Source organism: Ornithorhynchus anatinus, chromosome 12 (genome assembly GCF_004115215.2).
Source record: "Ornithorhynchus anatinus isolate Pmale09 chromosome 12, mOrnAna1.pri.v4, whole genome shotgun sequence".
Classification (NCBI taxonomy): Eukaryota; Metazoa; Chordata; class Mammalia; order Monotremata; family Ornithorhynchidae; genus Ornithorhynchus; species Ornithorhynchus anatinus.
This window is the reverse complement of record NC_041739.1, coordinates 47,465,376-47,490,503: the sequence shown is the minus strand read 5'-3', so window position 1 is coordinate 47,490,503 and position 25,128 is coordinate 47,465,376. Positions and strand designations below refer to the sequence as shown.

At 46.6% G+C, this 25,128-nt stretch overlaps 1 protein-coding gene across 4 annotated transcripts in view; it reads left to right on the top strand.

The window, feature by feature from the left end:
• The first annotated feature begins 761 nt into the window (after positions 1-761).
• The window catches only part of NFKB1 (nuclear factor kappa B subunit 1), a 149,778-nt gene continuing 125,411 nt past the window's right edge, over positions 762-25,128 (top strand). For 3 of the 4 annotated variants that reach the window (XM_039913678.1, XM_039913679.1, XM_029076687.2), the window contains exon 1: positions 762-807. The gene's annotated coding sequence lies outside the window, so the exon portion shown is untranslated. Of the gene's footprint in view, positions 808-1,812; positions 1,886-25,128 lie in introns of those variants that run through there. The other variant, XM_029076688.2, reaches the window with a different exon arrangement.

Here is a 25,128-nt window from a genome sequence, read left to right as displayed (position 1 = left end):
TAGGCCGTGAGTCCCAGGGCGGTGGGGGGGGGACACAGACGGCCTGCCTGACCTGATGACCGCTTCGCGAGGACCCCGTTTACAATAATGATTCATTCATTCAATCGTATTTATTGAGCGCTCACTATGTGCAGAGCCCTGTACTAAGCGCTTGGAATGTACAATCGGGCAACGGCTAGAGACCATCCCCTGCCCAACGACGGGCTCACAGTCCAAACGGGGGAGACAGACGGCAAAGCAAAACATGGGGGGGGGGGGGGGGGCACAGTCCAAACGGGGGAGGGGGGGAAAGAGAGAGGGGGAAAGAGAAAGAGAGAGAGGGAGAGAGGGAGAGAGTAGTCCCGGCTCCGACGGCGCCTGCGCGGGAAAGGGCGGGGCGGGGGGGGCGGGGGTGAGGGGGGTGTGAACGCGTGTCCCGCGTCAGCGGGAATTTCCAGTCAGGAAGTGAGAAGCCGCGCGGGGCTCGGCCGGGGGAGGCGGGGCGGCGGCGGAGGAGGAGGAGGAGGAGGAGGAGGAGGCGGAGGCGGAGGCGGAGGCGGAGGCGGAGGACAACGGCTGACGGGCGGCCCGCCCCGCCCCGCCCCGCCCGAGGAGGAGGAAGGGCGGGCAGAGGCGGGGCTGGCGGCCGCCCCACTTTCTCCTCTTCCCCTGGGCGGCTGCGGGACATGGCGCGGCGGCGGCTGGGCCGCTGACGACCGACCGATCGACGGACCCACCGGACCCGCTCCGCTCCCCCGCCGCGTCCCGCCCCGCCCCGCCACGCCCCTCCCCGCCGGCCTGCAGTGCCCCGCACCCCCCGACAAACAGGTAGGACGCCGCGGAGCGGGGGGAACCCTCCGTGTGATCCGCGCGTACGATAGACGTGGACGGTCTGCAAACTGTCAACCGAGGTAGCAATCAAGGAACTTCCCCAGACCTACTGTTCGTGGAACCGATATCCCGCCGTTTGAAATGAAGCGGGACCGAGCCGTCCCCTCGGCTGCACTTTAGGGGGCCCTTTCCGAAGTGGAAAAGAGAAGTCACCCCGCCCCGTCTCCCCAAGAGACTTTTGTGATTCACATCACCCTGATGGAAGAGCCTCTTCCAGTGGTCGAAACAGTGCCATCGCGCCTCCGGACTTCCTCCTTGGGGTCCGGGGCCCCGGGAAGAGAGGCACATCCGGACCCCGGCGGCGTAAATGGTCGCCTGGCCTCCGTCGCAGTGTGCGTGTCAGTGTCTGCGCCGGGGTCCCTCCCTCCCCCGGCTCCGGCCTCTCGATGGGCTCCAGAAAGGGCGAGGCTTCGGGCCACCTCTGCCCCTCTCCCAACTCGGGGACTGTCGGTGCCCTGGTCCGTCTGCCGCTTCTCATGCGGTCGTATTTATTGAGCGCTTACTATGTGCGGAGCACTGGACTAAGCGCTCGGAGTGTGCGCTTCGGCACCAGGGAGACCCATCCGAAAGGGGGGAGACGGACAGCGGAGCCAAACAGCACAAAACATCATCAGGATAAAGAGGATCAAGGAGATTATACACCTCATTAGCAAAATAAATAGGGGAATAAATCACATAGAAAGATGAGCACAGTGGGGAAGGGGCAAGAGCGGAGGGAAAGAGGGGGGGCTCGGTCTGGGAAGGCCTCCCGGAGGAGGTGAGCGCTCAGTTTGTCGGCTTGGAGACGGACTGCACCTCCAGGCCCTGGTGGGAAACGAAAGCGGGTGGGCGGGCCTCGTCGGCCCCAGAGATTAGTTCATGGGCACCCCGGGGTGGGGGGCCACCCAACAAAGTCTTCCTTCCTTCCTTAACTGGCTCTTAAACCGGCCCCCGTTTCGCCCTCCTGCCCGTTCAGCCTCCCAAGGAAGAGAGGCTTTGGGGGAGAGGAACGACACTTGTCTTCGTTGGATAAACGGTTGGCGATTTACTTGCTAAAAAGTAGAGGTCCTCGTGCGTATGTGTGGGTTTAGACTGGATATCAGTAGACTGGAGAGAGAGACAGTGCAGGGTGGGTTCTCTTTCACTCTGGAAAGGGCTCCCTAAAATGCAGCAAAGAGACCGTACATATGTATGTATAGATTGGAGACAGAAAGACAGAGACAGTGCAGCGTGAGTTCTCTTGTTCACTTTGGAAAGGGTCCCCGAAATGCAGAAGAGGGTCTGTATATATGTATATGTAGCCTGGAGAGAGAGACAGAGACAGTGCAGGGTGAGTTCTCGTTTTCACATTGGAAAGCTTCCCCTAAAATGTAGAAAAGAGACTGTTTATATGTACATGGAGACTGGAGAGAGAGAGACAAAGAGACAGTGCAGGTTGGGCTCTCTTTTTCCCTTTGGAAAGGGCCCCATAAAATGCAGAAAGAGACTGTATATGTGTATTTGTAGACTGGAGACAGAGACAGTGCAGGGTGAGTTGTCCTTTTCACTTTGAAAAGGGCTCCCTAAAATGCAGAAAAGAGACTGTATATATTTAGATGTAGACTGGAGACAGTGCAGGGTGACTTCTCTTTAATTTTAAAAGGGTCCCCTAAAAGGCAGAAAAGATGGTCCAATAAGTCAAAATCTCCATCGGTTAGAATATCACTTACTCATTTGGGGTACGTCAAGCCCGAAGTTAAAGTTGCCTTGGAAAATTCATTGCTCATCTTGAGTTGAATTTGAGTTGCTTTATTAAAGCAGGCTCGTTCAGATTCAATAGGTATTAATTTCCTACTTGAATCAAATATGTCTTCCTGAAACATGTGATAGTTTAGTCATGGAAAAAAAATGCACGTAGTAGAAGCTAATGACCTTGTTAACTTCGAATATTGGGGGACAAGGTGTTCAATAGGTGTTTAAAACAAAGGAACCGTACAGGCTTCTTCTGTAGATATTTTCTTCTAAGTAACTAAAACCCATTTCAAGGTGGAAGAATATTGTTTTAAACTCTACCGCTCAGTGGAAGAGCTTAGTTTTAGTTGTCAGAGTTTTAGTAGTTGAATCCCTTTTACTGAAGAGGAAGAAGAATTCCTGTGTTTTAAAAACAGCCAAGAATTTAAGAAGGCTTGAGTTTCCAAAGACAGGTAGGGGAGAAATTTTATCACTCGAAGTATGTATTTAAGTAATCTAATTGTTTAAAATTCAAAGCAGAGATGCCTGCTGTTACTTTGTGGGAGGACATGCCCTAAACCCTATTTATATAGAAGTTCTGGAGGGCATTTTGGAGGTGTAGGTATTATTCTGGCAAGATGTCTTCTCGTTTTATGGAAAGATTTAGCATGTGGACTATTTTATATAGAACTACTCTTTTAAGGTAAAAGCAGACCTGCTGTAAATTGTATGAACTTCATTACTCTGCAAGGTCGAAATTGTGGAAACAGTTTTAAAATTGGTTGTAGCTTCTCTCAAAACGGTTTCCTTTTGTTTTGCTAGGAGAACAGTAAAGTTCCCTCTTTTAGTATTGTGTACTTTGGAATGGTTGTGTTAAGCAAGTAGCATGTATTGAGTGTTTTTCAAATATAATTTTTTATTAATCATGAAAGCGTTTGTGAAAAAACAAGTTCTTCTTTGTAAGTACTTTGATCTTTGCACTTCCTTTATGCTTCTAACCTCTTAAAATCTGCCGTGAACCCTTTTTTAAATGACTGAGTCGTCATTGGGAAGACAATTTTAGTCTAAAATTGGACTTTGTAGATCCCAAAGCGTAGTGATATTTCTCATGACCCCATCAGTCCTTGAAATTTGCACTGTCTCAGTGTGAGAAACTGTTGTCCTATATACACACACACATATATACGTGTGTGTGTGTGTGTATATATATATATATATATATATATATACATATACAATTGAGGTCCTACCCAAGAATTTAATGAGTTTAAATTTGATTTATGTTAATCAGGGGTTTCATGATGTGTCATTATGATAAACGGTACCTGCTTTTAGACTTCAGAATCCGACGTTTTTTAAAGCTTAATTTAGAAGAATTATTCCCCTGGTAGAGGTCAAAGTATTATGTGAAGTTGACTGTTTCAGCTCTGTGGATTAAAAAACCCACTGGAGGGATGAAGCAATCACTGACTTTTCCTGGTTTGGTTTTTTTTTTGGTTTGTTTGTTTTGTTAGAGCGTTCTAAGTGATAATAATATCTGGTCAGCAATTTAGTTAAAAAGGAATATCTGCCAGGAGTTTCAAAATGCCAAAGTCAAATTTATTTTCATCTTGGATTAATTTACCTTCATCTTGGATTTACAAAGCATGTATTTCTGTTTTGGTATGATCGATTGATCGATCGATCAATCATTTATTGAAAGCTTGCTCCCAGAACAGAGCTCTCAGAAAGTACAGTAGAGATGGTAGCCGGGATCCTTGCCCTCCAGGAGCTTACTAGACTCCTAGTGAGGGTGGGGTGAACAAGTGCTTAAAGGGGACAGATCCCCACAGAAAGGAAGGTGAATAGGGGAAGTTAGGGCTTAGGGAAGGCTCTTGGCAGAGATGTGATTTTAGTAGGGCTTGGTTGTTAGCGGGAGGGAGTCCCAGGACGGAAGGGGGACGGGGGCAAAGGGTTGGTGGAGAGACAGATGAGATCACGGTATAGAGAGTAGGTGGTCGCTAGAGGAAAGAAGCTTGCGGGCTAGGTGGTAGTAAATCAGCGGACTCAGTGAGGTAGGAGGGGGTGAGCTGATTGACTGCCTTAAAGCAGATGAGATGGGCCAGTCGATTAAAATATAAAAAGATCTGGGGGGAGGTCAAATAAGTTTCCCATTTGTTTTCCTTTATCTTACTAATGAGACTTAAATCTGTAGCGGCTGATATAAAAGTTTTCATCAAATGGGTTGTTTAATATTAATCCAGCTCTTGGTGATTAATCTCCCAAGCCAATTGAGGAATTTTATCCAAAGGATCAGAACAGAATTGGTATTTCAGTTGACTGATATCTTCTACAGTAAGGATAAAGTCCGACTGGCAAGAACATTTATGTAGAAAGTTTAAAGCTTTTGTGCCTGTCTGCTTCGGACACCGTCCGTCAGATTTAAAATTTATTTTTGAATTAGAAAAATGGAGCAAAACCGCAGTGCTTAAAAATTTCTCTGATGTTAGCAGTCTCCAGAAGTAATTAGTGCTTTGGTCTTAACTAAAAAGAAGTTTTTGGTAAAAAGTGATTTTCTTGCTCTTCATTAGAAGTATAAAATGGGATAACCAATAAAGAGAAAAAACATTCAAGGTTTAACAACCACATTGGAGATTATTTTAGAGGGTAGTATAGAAAGACAATTTTCAGGCCGTTTAGCTTCTGAGTAGAGTTTAGTGGCATTTTATTTGTGGTTACTTCAGTAGATACCGGTGCTTGAAATCAGATAATTTATAAACATTTTTGAAGAAAGTTTGATCCTAGCCAAACCTCTTCTTTCTGTGATTCTTTTTTTGAATGAATGTCTATGTCCCCATGTTACTGAACCCAACAGCAGAGGCTCAAGACTAGATAAACAGAGGTGAAAATAAATTGAGAGTCACTGTGACTTTGGGAAACTGCCAGAGTTTGGCACCTAAGTGGCATCAAACTTCCAACAGTTGTAGTGTTCAGGCTGTCTGTGGCTGTGAGACCTGGGCTCGTGAGGGTTCATGTCCAGTGACCATAATAGACAATTGACACAGTATCTTCCCCACTTAAATGGTGACAGAGGATTATAGAAAATGAGATTCTGGAATGCCATCAATGTCCAGGAGTGCTTGTATCAATACTCTTTCCCTCTGCAAGATATGTGAGGTGAATGGACAGCACTAGGAGACTCAAATACCTGCTGTAGGATGAGTGAAAGAGTAGGATCCATAAACAAGGAGAATAAACTATTTTAAAATTAAGGAAACCAGACCACAGTTTGGGGCATAGTTAAGGATAGGTGGCAGAGAACAACGGACAGACAACCTAGAGTGTGGTAGTTGAAAATGGGGTGACTCTTAGAGCAGACTTTAAGATCATTACCTAAAAAGCAGAATCAAAAATCAGTCTGTAGTATTTACTGACTGCCTGCTGTTTGCAGAACACTGTACTAAGTGCCTGGGAGAGTGCAGTAGGGTTAGTTAGGCATAATTCCTGCCCCCCCAAGGAGTCAACAGTCAAAGCGGGATCAGGGCGAGGGAGACAGACCCAAAAATAATTTTCAGACTGAAGGATAGGTAGATGATGAATGAATGCTTAGGTAATAGGATATGTAAAATGATATATACGGGGGGGGGTGCTCTACAGGACTAATGGATTCTTCTCCTCCTTTCTCTCCTCCTCCTTTATCTCCTCCTCTCTCTCCTCCTTTTCCTTCTTCTCCTTCTCTTCTTTCTTCTCTTCATCTTCCTTCTCCTCCCCTCTTCTCCTCCCCTCTTCTCCTCCTCCTTCTCCTCCTCCTCCCCCTCCTTTTCCTTCCTTTTCTCTTCCTTCCTCTCTTCCTTCCCCTCCTCCTCCTCCTCCTCCTCCTCCTCCTCCTCATCCTCCTTTTCCTCCTACTTTTCTTCTTCTCCTTCTCCTCCTCCTCCTCCTTGTCCTCCTCCTCCTCCTTCTCCTCCTCCTTCTGCTCCTTCTTCTTCTCCTCCTCCTCCTTCTCCTCCTTCTCCTTCTCCTCCTCCTCCTTCTCCTTCTTCTCCTCCTTCTCCATCTCCTCCTCCTTCTTCTTCTTCTCCTCCTTCTCCTCATCCTCCTCCTCCTTCTGCTCCTCCTTTTCCTCCTCCTCCTCCTTCTGCTCCTTCTCCTCCTTCTTCTAAGCCTCCTCCTTCTCCTCCTTCTGAGCCTCCTCCTTCTCCTTCTGCTCCTCCTCTTCCTTCCCCTCCTCCTCCTCCTCCTTCTGATCCTCCTCCTTCTCCTCCTCTTCCTTCTCCCCCTCCTCCTTCTCCTTCTTCTCCTCCTTCTCCATCTCCTCCTCCTTCTTCTTCTTCTCCTCCTTCTCCTCATCCTCCTCCTCCTTCTGCTCCTCCTTTTCCTCCTCCTCCTCCTTCTGCTCCTTCTCCTCCTTCTTCTAAGCCTCCTCCTTCTCCTCCTTCTGAGCCTCCTCCTTCTCCTTCTGCTCCTCCTCTTCCTTCCCCTCCTCCTCCTCCTCCTTCTGATCCTCCTCCTTCTCCTCCTCTTCCTTCTCCCCCTCCTCCTTCTCCTCCTCCTCCTTCTGCTTCTCCTCCTCCTCCCTCTGCTCCTCCTCCCTCTGCTCCTCTTCCTCCTGCTCCTGTTCCTCCTCCTACTACTTCTTCCCCTCCTCTTCCTTCCCCTCCTCCTCCTCCTGCTCTTCCTCCTCCTCCTCTGTTTCCTCCACTCCCGTTTCCATCTCCTCCTCCTTCTTCTCCCCCTCCTTCTCCTCCCTCTCCTTCTCCTCCTCTTCCTTTTTCTCCTCCTCCTCCTTCCCCTCTTCCTTTCCCCTCCTCTTCCTTCTCCTACTCCTTTTCCTCCTCCTCCTCCTTCTCCTCCTCCTCCTTCTCCTCCTTCTCCTCCTTCTTCTCCTCCCCCTTCTTCTCCTCCCCCTTCTTCTCCTCCTCCTTCTTCTACTTCTCCTCCCCCCTCTCCTCCTCCTTCTTCTACTTCTCCTCCCTCTTCTTCTCCTCCTCCTCCCCCTTCTCCTCCTCCTCCTCCCTCTTCTCCTCCTCCTCCTCCCTCTTGTTCTCCTCTTCCTCCCTCTTGTTTTCCTCCTCCTCCCTCTTTTTCTCCTCTTCCTCCTTCTCCTCTTCCTCCTTCTCCTCCTCCTCTTCCTCCTTCTCCTATTCCTTGACTGGAGGAAGACAGAATTAGTCACAGAAGGCCTTTGGAGAAGATGAAATATCAGAAAGGCTTTGAATCAATAGTATTTAGTGAGCACTTACCTTGTGCCAAGCCCTGACTGTACTAAGTTCTTGGGAAAATACAACAGAATTGGTATACTCGATCCCTGCCCATGAGGAGCTTACAGGCTATGGGAGGATGACTATTTAAATTAATTGCAGATACATTCATTCGGTTGTATTTATTGGGTGCTTACTGTGTGCAAAGCACTGTACTGCGCTTGGGAGAGCATTCATTCAATTCAATAGTATTTATTGAGCGCTTACTATGTGCAGAGCACTGTACTAAGCGCTTGGAATGAACAACAATAATATATTGTTAATATATCATATTATATCATATATTATATTATATCATAGTATATATCAACTGACACATTCCTGCACACAAGCTCACCGTCTAGAGGCTAGGGGAAATAAGAGTAAAGGGATATGTACATAAGTGCTGTGGGCCTGGCATATCAAAGTGCTTAAACAATACACAGTCCAAGTGCATAGGTGACACAGGAGGGAGGGCGGATGGGGAAATGAGGCCAATGGGGAAAGCCGTGACAGGGTGAATTTGAAGGAGGAGGGAGTTCCAGGCCTGAGCGACAGTGTTGAGGTCAGAGTTGGAGGGCTGCGGTGGAGGTGGAGGACTCCCACCTGTGGTGGGGGAACAGAGTGGATAAATGTGAGGACAAGAGCTGCTCCTTAAAGTGGATGACCAGGAGTTTCCCCTTGACATGGAGAGGCACGGGTAACTGTTGCAAGTTTTCGATGAGTTGGGAGTTGTGTGCAGAATGATGTTTAAAATGAATGACCCGGGCAGCATGGTGAAAATCAGACTAGAAAGAGATTTGAGGCAGGAAAGTCAGGGATTCAGCTGTCAGGCTGGGATATCAGAGGTACCTGGGTAGAGAGGAAAGGTAAGATCTGGGAAGTATTACAGAGAAAAAAATGACAGGATTTAGCTATGGATTCAGTACGGGAGTTGAAAGAGGAGGAGTAAAGGATAATGCCAGAGGTTTCAGAGATGGAGAGGAGGGTGGTCAACTGTAAGCTCACTGTGGGCAGGGAATGGCTCTGTCAACTCCGTTGTACCGTACTCTCCTAAACCCCTACTACAGTGCTCTCTTAAGCACTCAATAAAATGCCATGGATTGATTGATGGGAAGGTAGAGTGGAGGAGTTCACTTTTTAGGTTTTTGGGTTTTTTTTGTTTTATGGTACTAAGCACCCACTAGACTCCATGCACTGTTCCAAGTACTGGCCTAAACACAAGTTTATCAGGTTGGGCACAGTCCCTGTCCCACATGGGGCTCACAGAGTAAGTTGGAGTTTTAATCTTATTATCATATACCTGTCAGTGGTACATCCTTATAGAGCTGTCCTGGAAGCAAAAGGAAACATGAGATGGCAGAGGAGGTGAGAGTTTTTGATCAGCAGGGTAGATTTGGGAGCTCTCCTCATGGCAGTGGTAAGTGAAGTCATGGGAGCAGGCAACGTGAAAAGGGAAAGGGCTCAGAACAGAGTACTGAGGAACAGTCACAGTTAAAGGGTCAAAAAAAAAAAGGGGGTGGTGAAAAGGAGAGGCCAGAGAGGTAAAAGGAAATGAGGAAATAAGTCAGTAGAACCAAGGTGAGATTGGAGTTTCCCGGGGAAGCACTGTCCAACTACATACGTCCCCATTACGTTATAAAAGAGAAAAGAAAGTCCACCTTTTGCCAAATTGCTTAGCCTTTAGGAACATGGAGACAAAATACTCTAACCAACTCTTGTTGAAACAAACCAAACCTAGGTGATGTAGCAAAGGCTGAATAAAGGGAACAAACTGCTTTGTTGAAGAAAACATGTAGTGAGTATTCTTCTGTAGGAGTTGATGATCCCACTCTTGGAGGCTGAATGGACTTTTCTCGTGTTTTTCGTTAATCATTTGTAAGTGATCACTGAACAGAATGTGTATTAAGTATTACACATCACAACTTACGATTTGTACCCTCTAGGGACTTGTATTCTGATCGCAGAGGAATAACATTTAATGCAGGGGCAAGGAACATTTACTGTCTGATTCCTTGTTGCCTCTGAAGTGGTTATTTTTCTTGCAGAGAAGCAGTTGGTTCTCATAAAGCCATTTTTCTTCGACATTATACTTCAAGATTTTATAGCAATAGCAGGGCAAGAAAATGAAGTAGTTTTAAATTGTAAGGAGTCTTGCAGTACTAGAAAGTATAGTTTCTTTGTGGCTAAGTAAGGATACCTGTACCACTGAAACCATAATTTCAATAGTAATGTCTTCCAAAAAAGGAAACAGACTACTACAATCACCAAAATGAGATTAGAGGATTGTAAAAGCAATCTAAACTGATCCCTTAAGTAAAAAAAAACATAAAAAGATACCTGGAGGGTTAATTAAATACTAAGAGAGTCATGTTTACATAGGGCAAGATAGATTCCACCAGTATCCTAATGACATCTAATTTGCTCACCTCTGAGTCTAGAGGTTTGGGCTACAGTGATTTTCATCACAATTCAGTCTGGTAGGGCTTTGCTTAATTATCTTAACACTGAGGTCATGCAAACGGTGTCTTTTTTTGGAAGAAACCTGGCCTTTCCTTACAGGGACTTGCCGTATTCTCCTGCCTGCATATCCCAAGACCATTCCCCTGGAGAGGGAGTAGTTTAACCCTGTAATAATAATAATATTTATGGTGTTTGTTAAGCACTTACTTTGTGGCAAGCACTGGAGTAGATACAAGATAATCGGGTTCCACCTGGGGCTGACAGTCTAAGTAGGAGGAAAACAGGTAATGAATCCCCACTTCGCAAATGAGGAGACCCAGAGAGGTTGAAGTGGTGCCTTGCCCAAGGTCACAGAAGAGACCAGTGGGTGGAGCTGGGTTGGAACTCAGTGCCTCCGAGTCCCAAGCCCGTGCTCTTCCAACTAAGCCAAGGTGCTTTGTAGATGTGGGCCCCGGATAGAATTTGCTACCAAAAATAGCCCCTGTTAAAATATTCACTTCCTTGCAGACGACCAATATGACCAGTGATATCAAATTTATCCAGTTACCTTGGTCTTTGGTGTGCTCAAGGGAGCAGGGTGCGAGTCTACCGATTGCGTTCCATTGTAGTCTCCCAAGTGTTTACTGTAGTGTTCTGCAGGCAGTAAGCGGCCAGTAAATGCCATTGATTGATTTATTAAACAGACTTCTGCTCCACATTTCGTGAAAATATATTCGGTACAACCTCCCTTGTGAAGAATTTATGAAATGGTGTATAATAAAAACAGTGGTATTTGTTAAGTCACAACACCGAAGTATTTGTGTAATAATCCACCATATTCAAGCACCTGATTTGTACTTATCATTGTGCTAGATGCTTGGAAATATGCAAAACCTAAACAGGTGGAAGAAAAGCCCGACAAAACCTAAATTGTAGATCTCAAACCCAGCCCTTTATCTTTCTTGCTTCTAGTTCAGGTATAACAAAGTCAAGGATGGTTGAAATATTTTTATGTTCCACCCCAGTGTCACCTGCCCTTCCTTCCTGCTTGGGGAGGCAGGGTGAAGGTCCTTGTGACGGCAGGCGGCTCACCTCTCGGAGGGGAGGGGATGAGTCTCTAGCAGCCCAGCCCCTAAGGGAAGGGATTAAGCTGGGTTGCCTGCGTTCCTTCCCATAGAGGAAGTTGAAGGACGATATTGGCTGTTACAGAGGAGACTGTTACTCTTCAGTTGATGCCTCTGACTTATTGCTGCTGTCTCCCCCTTTTGCAGAGGGAGCAGAGTCGGGGAATAGACTATGATTACCCTCCTGCCAGGGACCACAAGACCAGTGGCTTTTGCCTTTTGTCTTTCCTCAGCAGTTAGACAAGCACATTAGACAGACTAGAGATTAAGGTAGGGATTTTTTTTTTTTTAATTTCCTTCACATGCCTGGATATGTTTTGAAAATTTACCTGAGAAATAGTTTGGTATTTTACTGGTTAAATGTTCACCTTTGTTGGTGAGATTGCATGAAACGTAATAATCAAATCCTCGGCCGTTGCTAGCGAGAGCGTATGCTCCTCGAGGGCAGGGATCGTGTCTTCCAAGTCCATCGTAATCTTCCAAGCTCTTAGCAGAGTGTTCTGCACTCAGTAAATACCACTGATTGCTTGATCACCAAAGCTGAAAATCAAAATTAATCGGATAGAATTGCTTGTTTTGCAGAGTTGATTAATTTTAGTGACCTCATTGAAAAGTCAGATGGTCCAAGAACCTCTCTCCTGAAAATTCATAGGCTTGCATTTTTTAAGGTTCCAAGTGAGTCTAAATAGTTAACAGAAAGTAGGACTTTCATTTCCTGGACAAACACTTGACATGTTGATATAATTAGTGGTTGAACTGGTCGGTACAAGGGCTAGGTTATTATTTTTTTTTTTTACTTGCTACTAGGAACTTTTTATTTAGGTGAGTGGACAATAGATTTTGGTGATCTTGAGGTATGGGTTGAATTCAGTAGATTGCAAATTCCTTGAGGGTACGGATCTTGTCTACTGACTGTTGTACTCTCCCACATAGTAGGTGTTCTTTGGACCTGGAAGCCGGAGACTCCTTCCATTAAACACTTAGCACGTCACTTCTGAATGCTTTCCAAACATAGTGTGGTCTCAAATACCCCATGAGAATCTGCATGCATGTGGGGAAAAAAAGGAGGGGAGAAGGGGGTATTTTATCCTTGTGAGGAAACTGAGGCACAGAGAGTTGAGTGACTTGCCCAAGGTCATGAAGCAGGCTGGCGACGGAGCTGACATCAGAACCCAGGTCCTTTGGCTCCCAGGCCCGAAGTCTTCCTGCTAGGTCACAGACTGAACTGGAGGTTTTGTTTTGCTTTTGTCTTAAGGCTGTACAGCAAGGATCGGGAGTGTTTAAGTGTGCCGGTGCCCAACATTCTTACTCAGATCTGCAGTCCATCCCAAAATTGCTGCAAAGAAGCCCTTCCTCACACCCATCTTGTAGACTCTCCTTGCCTGGGACTTTTAAAGAATGGAATAAGATAGCTTTCCTTAGGTTATTATAGTTACTTTGAGAATGGAGAGGATTTCAAAATTCTTAATTAAGTTTCTTAGCACTTTAAAGCATTTTGTCCACCTGATCACTGGCTAGTCCAGAGGATAATAATATAGCAGTAGGGCTGTCCTTGGCCTCGAAGGTGGTGCTGTTAATTGTACACAGCATCCATGAGCGAGAGTGTCTTTGGGAGTCCCCCTGGATTTCAGGTGAGCAGCACTGGTTGAGGTTAAAGGAAAAGGGCCGTGAACTGTTTCCGCAGTAGTTGTGACTGTTTGTGCTGAACTGCCTACGTACTCTTGCTTGAACCTCCTGTGTGCTCAGTGGTAGGCACTACTGGTCCCTCCAGTCTAGCGGAAAGACCTCGGGCCTGGGAGCCGAAGGACCTGGGTTCTAATATCGGCTCTGTCGCCAGTCTCCTTCATGACCTTGGTCAAGTCACGTACCTAATCTGTACCTCAGTTCCCTCATGAGGATAAAATACCCATTCTCCCTCCCTCTTATGAGCTCCATGTGGGGCAGGGACAGCATCCAATCTGATTATCTTGTATCTACCCCAGCAGTGCTTAATGATTGTTATTATAACCATTATTGGCATTATTATTGTTGTTATTAGTGAGTCCTCAACAGCAGTAGACACCATTATGTCTCCACCCATTTAGTAAGGCATCATCGATTGCTGTCCTCAGACAGATTTAGTTAGGATTGGTTGAGACTTTTCCATCTTCTCCCAAAAGCTAGGAGAAAAGTAAGGAACAAAAAAACCAAAGAGTAGTCTTCATAAAATTAGATTGAAACCAGAAAACAGCTGGTCCATTGCCAATATTTTTGGTGCACAATGATACAAAACTAAAGCTAAAATTCTAAACTAGGGATGATTCCAATTTGCCTTGCATGCCGGGTGTTTTATTCTAACTCGTTCTGTGTTCTCTTCTATTTCGCACACTGGCTAACTAGGCCAACTACTTACTGTTTGAACAAGAATCTTTGTTAGCTTTTGCTTTCAAAGACAAGAGGAGAGATAAAAGCATTGATAAAAATCGCAGCAGTCACGAAGTCATTAGCAAAATTTGTATCTGGTCACATGTAGAAAAATAGATCAGCGGGTGAACAGGGATTCTCAAAATTATCCTTTCCTTTAGTGATTTATAATTTAAGGTGAGGAAGGAAGGTGTTTTACTTGATGATAATTTCCCTGAAAAGTGGGCAAAGTGTTGCATATTTTTGAGAGAGTGAAAACTCTAAGCTTTCAACAACTGTTAAAATTAGTAATCCATGATCACATTTGATGGATAGTGAGCAGACTCTGCCTTCACAGTACCATCCTTTGCTTATACCTCAACATACCTTTTTTTAAAATGGTATTTAAGCACTTACTATGTGCCAGGCACAGCACTAAGCGCTGGGGTAGATACAAGTTAATCAGGTTGAACACAGTCTCTGTTCCATTTAGGGCTCACAGTCACATCCCCATTTTGCAGATGAGGTAAGTGACACACCGAGAAGTGAAATGACTCGCTTAGGTCACACAACAGATAAGGGGTGGAGCCGGGATTAGAACCCAGGTCCTTCTGACTCCCGGGCCCGAGCTCTTTCCACTAGGCCATGCTGCATCTCATTTAAGAAAAATCTGCCTTCTTTGCCACACAGAGTGGCGAATGAATTGTACTCTGGTGTCCAGTTTCCTCCTCATTACCCTGTTGGTCGAGTGGTAAGAACACAACTCGAGGAATCCTGTTTCTTAGGGGAGGTGGGATTTCAGGAGGACTTTGAAGATGGGGAGAACTGTGGTCTGTGGCTTCTGGAGTTCTGGGCTTAGGAGCAAGGCCTGAGAAAGGGGTCAGAGGTGGATGAGTCGAGGGCCAGAGGGTTTAAGTGAACTTGGAAAGAGTGAAGTGTGCGAGCTGGAACGGAAGGTATGAAAAAAGCCAGTATGTGAGATGGAAAAAGCAAGTGGGAGGACATGAAACTCAAAAAGCTTCTGCCTGATGAAGCAGGTGGAGACCAGCAGAGATTTAGGAGGAATGGCAAGATGTGCGCTGAAGGACATTAAAGGGCGATGACCCAGGTAGATCCCTGCAATAGAAAATGAATTGGGAAGAGGTTAGCATCTGGGAGACCAGTGAAGAGACTGATCTGGCAGTCAAATAGTGATATGACAAGAGCCTGACTCAGGGTGCTGGTGGTTTAGGTGAAGAGGAAGGGTGGAGCAAATGCAGAGAATGTTTGGAGGAACGATCACCTTAGATGAAAGCCGAAAGACGCCGAAAGGATGACGCCAAGGTTGCGGGCTCCTGGCTAGGGAGGGACAACGGTGACGTCATCTGTAGAGATGGAGAAGTTAGACGGACTGGGATTGGGAAGAAAGATGAGAAGTTTAATTTTAGGTGCGTTGCTTGAGCTTTCCATGGAAAATCAATTTGGAAATGCAAACCTGAAGGTGGGGAGAGAGATCGGGATTGACAATAACTGTGGTACTTGTTAGGCGCTTACTGTGTGCCAGGCACCGTGCTAATCCCTGGAATGGAAACAAGCAAATCAGGTTGGACACAGTCCCCGTCCCACGAGGGGCTCACAGTCTCGGTCCCCATTTTACACATGAGATAACTGAGGCACAGAGAAGTGAAGTGATTTGTCCAAGGTCAAAGAGTAGACAATTGGCAGATCTGAGATTAGAACCCGTGACCTTCTGACCCCCAGGCCCATGCTCTATCCAGTGCACCATGTTTTGGGAGCCAGCCACACAGAGATGGTAGCCCCGCTTTAGAAATGAAGCGGCCTGGGCTCTTATCCTAGTTCTGCAAATAGGGAAGTGCCTTTTGGAGCTGTGCCAGGAGCGACAGAGATTTCTAATCGAAGAGCCGCTTGGACGGACCACGAGGTCAACGGGTCCTGCAAAAATCTGGAAAAAAAAGAGCTTGCTGATGTGGCCTTGGCAGTGGCGACCGAGGCGACTACCTGCCGGGTCTGGGACTCTGGTCCCGTTTCCGTACCGGGCTGCAGTCCCTTCTTGCTGTAATTCGGTCCTGCACATAAAAAAAAAATTGTTTGCATGCACTTCACATGCTGAACCTCTGTCCGATGACCCCCTTTTGCGCACTGGGCCCCGGCACGACTTTGCCCAGGTTCTCAGGACCGGCGCTCATCTGTCATTCTCGACAGATAAACGCTACCTTAGTTATTAGTGACGGTATTTATTAAGCCCCTGCTCTGTGCAAAGTGCTGAACTAAGCCCTGGGCAAAGTACATGGCTGAAAATCAGGCAAGGTCCCCGGCCCCCTCGAAGGGCTCTCGATCTAAGAATGAGATGGGAAGGACGGGCACGAGGACAAGGGAAAATGACAAAAACCAGACAGACGATTCGAAAAGGCGATGACAAGAAGAGAATGTGCAGAAGTTGCAGCAGTTCCCTGCTCCTCACCACTCAGGTAGGGCCGTCCAGCGGCCAACGTTCACCCCAACAGCTGACTGCCACAACGAGCCCAGGGCCAGTGGTCCGAAGTGGCCGAGGGGTCTCGAGGGCTGCCGTTTCTGCCCTGCCCGACGGCAGGATGGGGCCAGATGTCAAGGAGATTGGCGGCTGCAGGGGTCGGAGCTTGAGCTCCGGTGTCGGAGAAGCAGGACGGAGGGGCCGCTAGATTGCCAACTCCTCAAGGTTAGGGGTTTTCTCTACCAGTTCTGTTGTACTCTCCCAAATACTTGGCACAGTGCTCCGCACAGAGTAAAAGTGCAGGAAATATTACTGGGTCATTCAGTAGTATTTCAATTCAGTATTATTTATTGAGCGCTTCCTATGTGCAGAGCGTCGGTTGCTGGAGGACTGTATAGTCAGGTGAGAGTAGTCAAGATGGTGAGCACTGATAAATAATGTTGGTATTTGTTGAGCGCTTACTATGTGCCAAGCACTGTTCTAAGCACTGGGGTAGTTACAAGGGTAATCGGGTTGTCCCGTGTGGGGTTCGTAGTCTTCATCCCCATCTTCCAGATGAGGTAACTGAGTCACAGAGAAATTAAGTTACTTGCCAAGGGTCCCACAGCTGACAAGCGATGGAGCCGGGATTAGAACCCCCGACCTTGACTCCCAAGCCCCGGCTCTTTCCACTAAGCCACGAAAGCCAGAAGTAGTGTGGCCTAGAGGACAGGACTGAGAGTCAGGAGTCCTGATTTCTAATCCTGTCTCTTCCACATGCCTACTGTTCGACCTTAGGGAAATCAGTTAATTTCTCTGTGCCCTCATTCAGTCAAGCAGTGGCATCTAATGAGTACTTATTGTGTGCAAAGCACTGTACCATGCTTGGAAGAATACAGTAGAGTTTACGATCTGGTGAAATTGACAGTCTTGCCAGTGTCCTCATTGGTAAAAGAGGGATGATCTTAAAGAGGGATGATCTTATATGATTGTATGTGATATTCTATATCTTAAAGAGGGATGATCTTATATGATCCATCTTATTCCCAATTTCCCTGTTCTCCCTTCCCCTTAGACTGCCCCATCTCAAACAGGGACTTTGTCCAATCTGCTCATGGTATTTGTTAAGCAGCAGAAGCAGCGTGGCGTAGTGGCTAGAGCCCAGGCCTGGGAGTCACAGAGTCATGGGTTCTAATCCCGGCCCCGCCACTTGTCTGCTGCCAGACCTTGGACAAGTCACTTCACTTCTCTGAACCTCAGTTACCTCATCTGTAAAATGGGGATTAAGATTGGAAGCCCTAGGTGGAACAGGGACTGTGTCCAGCCCGATTTGCTTGTGTCCTCCCCGGTCCTCAGTACAGTGCCTGGCACCTAGTAAGCACTTAACAAATATCATAGTTACCAATTATTATCATTATTATTATTATTATTAATAAGTGCTTATTATGCGCCAGGGACTGTACTAGTGGCAGACAAGTGGCGGATCCGGGATTAGAACCCGTGACCTTCTGATTCCCAGGCCCATGCCCTATCCACTGCGCCATGTGCTTATATTGTTTTTACCCTAATACTTGGCACGGTTCTTGGCACCTAATAAGCTTTGAACAAATATCACAATTATCGTTCTTAGAGATTTGCAGGTTAGAGTCCCGCGTGGGCATGGCCCGGTTGAGGTCTCCTGCCTCGGGCCGCTTTCAGAAATCCCTCTGGCGCCCTGAGTGTCCCTTTCTTTCCGAAGCAACTCTGCCACTTGTCTGTCGTGTGACCTTGAGCAATTCACTTCACTTGCCTGTGCCTCAGTTACCTCATCTGAAAAATGGGGATTGAGACTGTGAGCCCCACGTGGGACAGGGACCGTGTCCAACTCGATTTGCTTGTATCCACCCCAGCACTTAGTATGGTGCCTGGCAGATAAGCGTTAATTTATTAAGCGTTTAATAAATACCGTCACGATCGTTATTATTATTCTGCCATTTCAAGCCAGGATAGCTATTGCGTGTGTTGGGGCATTGGCAGGGAGACTAGGCTGAACCAAGAGAAGTTCAGTGTTCTTCAATCAATGGTATTTATTGCGCGTGTACTACGTGCAGAGCACTGTTCTTAGCACTTGGGAGAGTATGGTTTTGCCCCCCGGGTTATCGCGGCCTCTACATCGACATTGCTGGGCCAACCGCTGCTTGGCAGTGTCCCCGAGAAGTGAGCCGGGAGCCAGCTTGAGCCCATATCTTCTCTGACTTGGACCACTCCATACGTGTGGTCTGGGGCTCTGCAGAGATCGGGCCTGCGCCAGGGCAGAACATGGATTTATGATCCTTGCAGAGGGGCTCCAGCATCGTTCTTATCCAGTGGGTTTATTTGGGTAGAAATTATGGAATGAAATTCCAGGTTCTCTAGTGTTCTACAGGCCTACCTTGGATTTGGACCTCCCCTCAATCAGTAAGTCTATCACCGATATTTATCGCCGGGATCGTACTCTCCCAGGTGCTCTGAAAGCAACAAACACTCAATAAATACTATGGATCAATACATACGGAGAGCAAAGGACTAAAATATACACTTGAGTGACTACGGTAAAAATAAGACATAGGTTCTGTGCCTTCTGGATGTTTGTAATCAAGTGGGGGGAGGCAAACAAATACTTTGCAAAAAGAGCGGGAGGAAGAATAAGGATGCAAGAGGTAATAGGCCACTATAAACAGAATGAAATAGTTGAATGAATAATTGTTTATGCATATACGCATATGTGCCGAGGACGGGGTTAAAATACGTAGGCGTAAAAGGCTGGCTCTAGGGTCGATGCGCCCCGGATGTATTGAATTACTGGAAGGCTTCCTGGAGGAGTTGGGTTTTAGGAGGGTTTGTGGCCTGGCAGTGTTGGATGTTGGCTCAGCAGTGTGAGCAAGGGGTCACAATGGAGAGAAGCAGTCATTATTTATTGAGCACTTATTGTATTCAGAGCACTGTACTGAGCACTTGGGTGAGTACAATACAACAATAAACAGACACAGTCCCTGCCCCCGATGAACTTTACCAAGAGTGAGGTGCGATCAATCAGTACAGAAACACCTGGTGAGATTTATCAGTTCATTCCTTCATTCGGTATTATTTATTGAGCGCTTACTATGTGCAGAGCACTGTCCTAAGCGCTTGGAATGGACAGTCTGGCAACAGACTGTTGATCTGATTGTTGAACAGTTGATCGAATGTGAAAGCTGAAAGACAGTGAGGAGTCAAACGTGACGGCAAGACTGCTAACTCCCGGGGCAGGGAAGGAAGCGACGACGTTATTGACCGAGATGGGAAAGTTAGGAGGAGGAGTGGGTTAAGGAGAGAAGGTGAAAAGCTCAGTTAAGGTGTGTTGCACAATTGATGTAGTCCAAGGATACTTCCTGCTTGTTGTGGGCAGGGAGCGTTCCTGCCGACTCTGTTATACTCTACTCTCCCAAGTGTTTAGAACAATGCTGTGCATCCAGTGAGTCCACGATAAATACCACTGGTTATGAGGCGTGCTGGAATGCTTTTTCAGCACGCACGAGTTCCTCCCCCCCAAAATTCCATCCATTTATTGCAGGAAGTCCGTTCCCTCCCAGTTCATCCCAACTCCTCCCATTCCCCTGATTCCAGCAGCATTTCTGTCCCCCGTCTGCAAACCCTAAACTTGAGCGTGCCCACCCTTCTGGGCCCCAGTAAGACTACAGCTCCTTCTGGCTCCTCTTATTCGTTCCCGGCTTCAAGTCCCACTTCGCCACTGGGGTCAAAACCACAGGGATGCGATGGGACAGGATTTGTTGGGACAGCACAGTGCTCTCATCCTGCCCAATTTGTCCCCGTCCCCATTCCTACAGCTTTGGCCAGAGCCGAAAGACCCCTATACTAGTGGGAAAGGGAAAGAGGGCAAAATCAGTGGTTAGACTTGTGACAGCAGCTGTTTAGTAAGATTTGCTTAAAAGAAGAAAATAAATATGGGAGCACAGTGCAGTTGTGGGGCCTGGGCGGGGCGGGGTAGGGCCGAGGGACGAGTTTGAATGGCTGAGGTTGGGATAAAGCTCCTGGGAATAGGGGCAGAGAGGAAGGGCAAAGAGAGAGGGAGGTAGAGAGTTACATAGTCATTTTCACTTGTCTATAGTTCTCAGTCTTCATGTCAAGGGGTGGTTCTGGAATGGATCCTAATAACTGTGTGGTCATCTTTGGGCAAAACTTTCATTTAATCGATCAATCATTTATTGAGCACTTACTGTATGCAGAGCACCGTTCTAAATAGTTGGGAAAGTACAGTATAACAGAATTGGTGGACACGTTCTCTGCCCACAATGAGCTTACAGTCTAGGTGGGGATACAGACATTAATATAAATAAATTAAGACTATGTACATAAGTGCTGTGGGGCTGAAGGAAGAGTGAGTAAAGGGTGCAAATCTGAGCCCAAGTGTGACACAGAAGGGAGAGGGAGAAGAAGAAATGAGTCAGGGAAAGCCTCTCGGAGGAGATGTTCTTTTAATAAGAATTTGAGGCTGGGGAGAGCGATCATCCGTCGGATATGAAGAGGGAGGGCGTTCCAGACCAGAGGCAGGATGTGGGCGAGAGGTCGGCATTGAGCTATATGAGATCGAGTTACAGTAAGGTTGGCATTTAAGGAGCAAAGTGTGCGGGCAGGGAGGTGAAAGGGGGGGGAGCAACGTGATAGAGTGCTCCAAAGCAGGTGGTTTCTGTTTGTTACAGAGGTGGCTGGGCAACCAGAGGAGGTTCTTGAGGAGTGGCGAAACATGGATCGAACGTATTGTGGAAAAGTGATCTGAGCAGCAGAGTGAAGTACGGACTGGAACGGGGAGAGACAGGAGGCAGGGAGGTCAGCAAGGAGACTGATGCGATAATCGAGGTGGTGTAGGATAATTGCTTGGATGAATGTGGAAGCGGTTTAGATGGACAGCAAAGGGATACAAAGCAAATTTCAAGATACAATTCCATTTTTAAGGAATGGAGTCCAGTCTTCCGCCTCCCACCTTCAAACTGTGGAGTTCCGTCAAACCTCAGTTCTGGCCCCTTTCTATTCTCCATCTACCCCCACTCCCTTGGAAAACTCATTCGCTCCCATGGCTTCAACTCCAATCTCTACGTGGTGAGCGCTTAGAACAGTGCTTGGCACATGGTAAGCGCTGAACAAATTCCACCGTTAGTATCCCCAAATCTACGTCTCCAGCCCTTTCCTCTCTCCTCCTCTGCAGTCTCTCATTTCCATCTGCCTTTGGGTGTGTATCTCACCGATACCTCCAAGGTAATTTGTCCAAAACAGAGCTCCTCGCCTTTCTATTAGCCGTGTGGCCTAATGGAAAGAGCACAGGCCGGAGGGGCGGAGGACCTGGGTTCTTATCCCCAACTGTGCCACTTGCCTGCTGTGTGACCTTGGGCAACTCACTTGGATCGTCTGTGCCTCAGTGCCCTCATTTATAAAACGTGATTAAATCCTTCTCCCTCCTACTTAAATTGTGAGCCCTATTTGGGACAGGGACAGTGTCCAACCTAATTATCTTGTGTTTATTCTAGGGCTTAGTACGGTCCTTAGCACGTTGTAAGTGCTTAAAAAATACTACAGTTGTAAGTCCCACCATAACCCTGTCTTCCCTCAGGGTTCTCTGTTGGCCTAATATCCCAATTAGAACCCGAAAACCAAATGGATTTTAGAGCAAATTAAGCCAAAGTGGTCTTTGGAAGGCCAAATAACGACTTAAATTAGCATATTTTGGACACGTAATCAGAAGGACTAATTCCCTGGAGAAGGCATTAATGCTAGGAAGAGTGGAAGAAGCAGACCGACAGCTAGGTGGCTAGAGACCATAACAACGATAACGGAAGAACCGTTAAAAAGGTTGCGGATTATGGCAGAGGACAGGACGTTATGGAAAAAGTATATCCATGGAGTCGCCATGAATGAGAAACAACTCCAGTCCCTTCTAGTAGTAATAAAAATAATTCATTTTAATGTGTGTCCCCTTCTCTAGTCTTTAAGTTCCTTGTGTAAACATCTCTATTTTACTCTCTTAAGCACCTATTATGGTAAAGTACACACATTAAGTGCTCAATAAATAAATAAATAATTTTGTGGATTGATTGATGCCATTTAATAAAGGAAACAAACTAGAAAAAAAAATCATTAGGGCCCTGGGATCCCAATCAGCAATGCTGCAAATAACCAAAGATCTGACAAACCAAAAGGCGATGCCAGGATTAATTTATAGAAGGACTCAGATGCAGGACTATTGGGCCGCCTTTACTGCTAAACTCAGGTTCTAGTTGGACTGTTAAGCAAACAGAGATTTCACCTAACAGTGGTCGGCACAGAGTAAGCGCTTAAGAAATTCCAACATTATCATTGTTATTATACATACCAGTGCTTTCACCATTCAAGGCCCTGCCCAGCCCAGTCTTAGCCCAAGAAAGTAAAATGTCACCTTGCTTTAACTCCTTCAAAGAGGTATCACAATTCAGCGTTTGGGTTCTTTTTGAGATCAACCTGTTCATGGACCTCTGAGAAAAATCACACTGGTTGAGTTGAAGAGGGTTTTGTCATTAGCTCCGGGTGGGTGGGTAGATGGGAAGGAAACTGTCATAATCCTAAACCCCAATTTATAAATCTTTAAAATCTACTTCCTCCCCGAACTAAGGCCTTTAACAAGTACTATTGTTAGTACAACTGTACTATTGTACGGTATCCCAAACAGAAAAAGTTTTCCAAATGAAAATTCTTTAATTTTTGTCCCCACCCAAGCCCAGAGCATGAAAAAACACAATATTATCTGTAGACATTAGGCATTTAGAATTTTTCCAAGCAGAAGTCACATACATGTTCAGTGAATAGTCGATCAGTTGTATTTAGAGAAGCGGCGTGGCTCAGTGGAAAGAGCACGGGCTGGGGAGCCGGAGGTCATGGGTTCGAGTCCCGGCTCCACCGCTTGTCAGCTTTGTGACTTTGGGCAATGCGCTTAACTTCTCTGTGCCTCAGTTACCCCATCTGTAAACTGGGCATTAAGACTGTGAGCCCCACATGGACAACCTGATCGCCTGGTATCCTCCCCAGCGCTTAGAACAGTGCTTGGCTCATAGTAAGCGCTTGACAAATGCCATCGTTATTATTATTATTATTTATTGAGAGCTTAGTTCAGTGCTCTGCGCACGAGAAGTACGTTGGTATTAATATATGGGCTGGGTCGTAGTGGTTGGGGAGCAAGGATAGGTAAGGCGGAGGGAGGATAGGTAATGGAGAGAGCTGCTGGACGGCCTTAAAGCTGATCAGGAGTTTCTGTGTGATATGGAGATGGAAGGACCGCCATTGGAGGTGTTGGAGGAATGGGGAAGATGGGCACAAAACAGTTTTTTTAGAAAAAGGAGGCCAGCAGCAGAGAGAAGTATGGACTGGAGCAGGCAGAAGCTGGGGTAGGGAGTTCAGTGAGGAGGCTAAAGCAATCAGTATGTTTGGGCCAGCCTAGCAGCAACAGTTGGGATGAGAGGAAGGAGTGGATTCTAGAGGTTTTGTGAAGGTAGAACCGACAGGAATTGGTGAGTGACTATGTAGGTTGAGTGAGAGAAATGAGTCAATAGTAATATTAAGGTGGTGGAGCTTCTGTTGATGGAGTTGTCAGTAGCGATGGGAAACGTTGGTGGGAGGAGAGGGTTTAGTGGGAAGATGAGTTTTGTGTTGGATATGCTATGTCTGAGGTGTTGGGTGGCCATCCAAGAAGAGATGGCCTGGAGGTAGGAGGAAATGAGAGTTTGGAGAGGGAGGTCAGGGCTGGAAAGGTAGATTTGGGAACCATGCACGTAAAGATGGTATTTGAAGCCGTGGGACCCGATGAGTTCTCCAAGGGAATTAATATAAATGGAGATGGGAAAGGGACCCAGAATGGAGCTCAAGGACAGAAGGGAGGAGGCGGACGAGGAGCCGGGGAAAGAGACCGAGGAGCAGCCAGAGAGGTAGGAGGAGAACCGGGAGAGGACAGTGGCAGCGAAAGCAGGAGGAGGGAGTGGTTCACGGGGTCAGAGGAACCCGAGAGGTTTAGGAGAATAAGGATGTAATAGAATCCCTTGGATTTGGAAGAGGGAGGCTGTTTGAGAGCTGGGAGAGAGCAGTTTCTGTGGAGCAGGAGAGGCCACTTTGCAGAGGTTTAAGGAGAGAGTTGGTGCAGAGGAAGAGGAGATAGTAGGTGTAAACAACTTGTTCGAGGAGTTTGGAAAGAAACGGTAGGAAGAAGGGAGATGGGGTGCTTCCTGGAGGCTGCAGTGGTCTCAAGGGAGGGGATATGGAGCATGTTGAAAGCAGAAGGGGGAGGGAAGGCGCAGGGGGAGAGCGTAAATTTTAAGGGAAGACGGGAGAGGTTCTATTGAGACAATTAGGGAGGATGAGAAAATTGGTGGGGAATGTGCTTATATGATAATAATTATGGTACTTGTTAAGCGCAATGTTCTAGCACCGGAGTAGTTAATCAGGTTGGACACAGTCCCTGTCCCACACGGGGTCCACTTAGTCCCCATTTTACACATGAGATATCTGAGTCACAGAAAAGTTAAGTGATTGGCCCAGGGTCACACAGCAGACATGTGACAGAGCCGGAAGCCAAGAAGATAGTCAGACTTGGATCTTTTCTTTCTTTCAATCTGCAGTTGTTTAGCTGTAAATGGGATAACATTATAAGGGGAGTTCAAAAGCCCGAGTTGCTTTTCGTCTCTTCATATTCTCTCTAACTCATTTAAAATATCAATAAAAAATCACCTCTCTGGGAAGTATGAAAGATGCCTTAGGGTTAGCACAGGTAGAAAATAGATGGATATCCTATTAATCTTCCATCAGCTGCGATGAAAAATTATTAAATGCTGTAATACCTTTACACATTTATAAACGGTGCACCTCATTATGCTGGAATGTTTCCTAGTCACTCTGCTGCCAAAGAAAAGCATGGTCACTG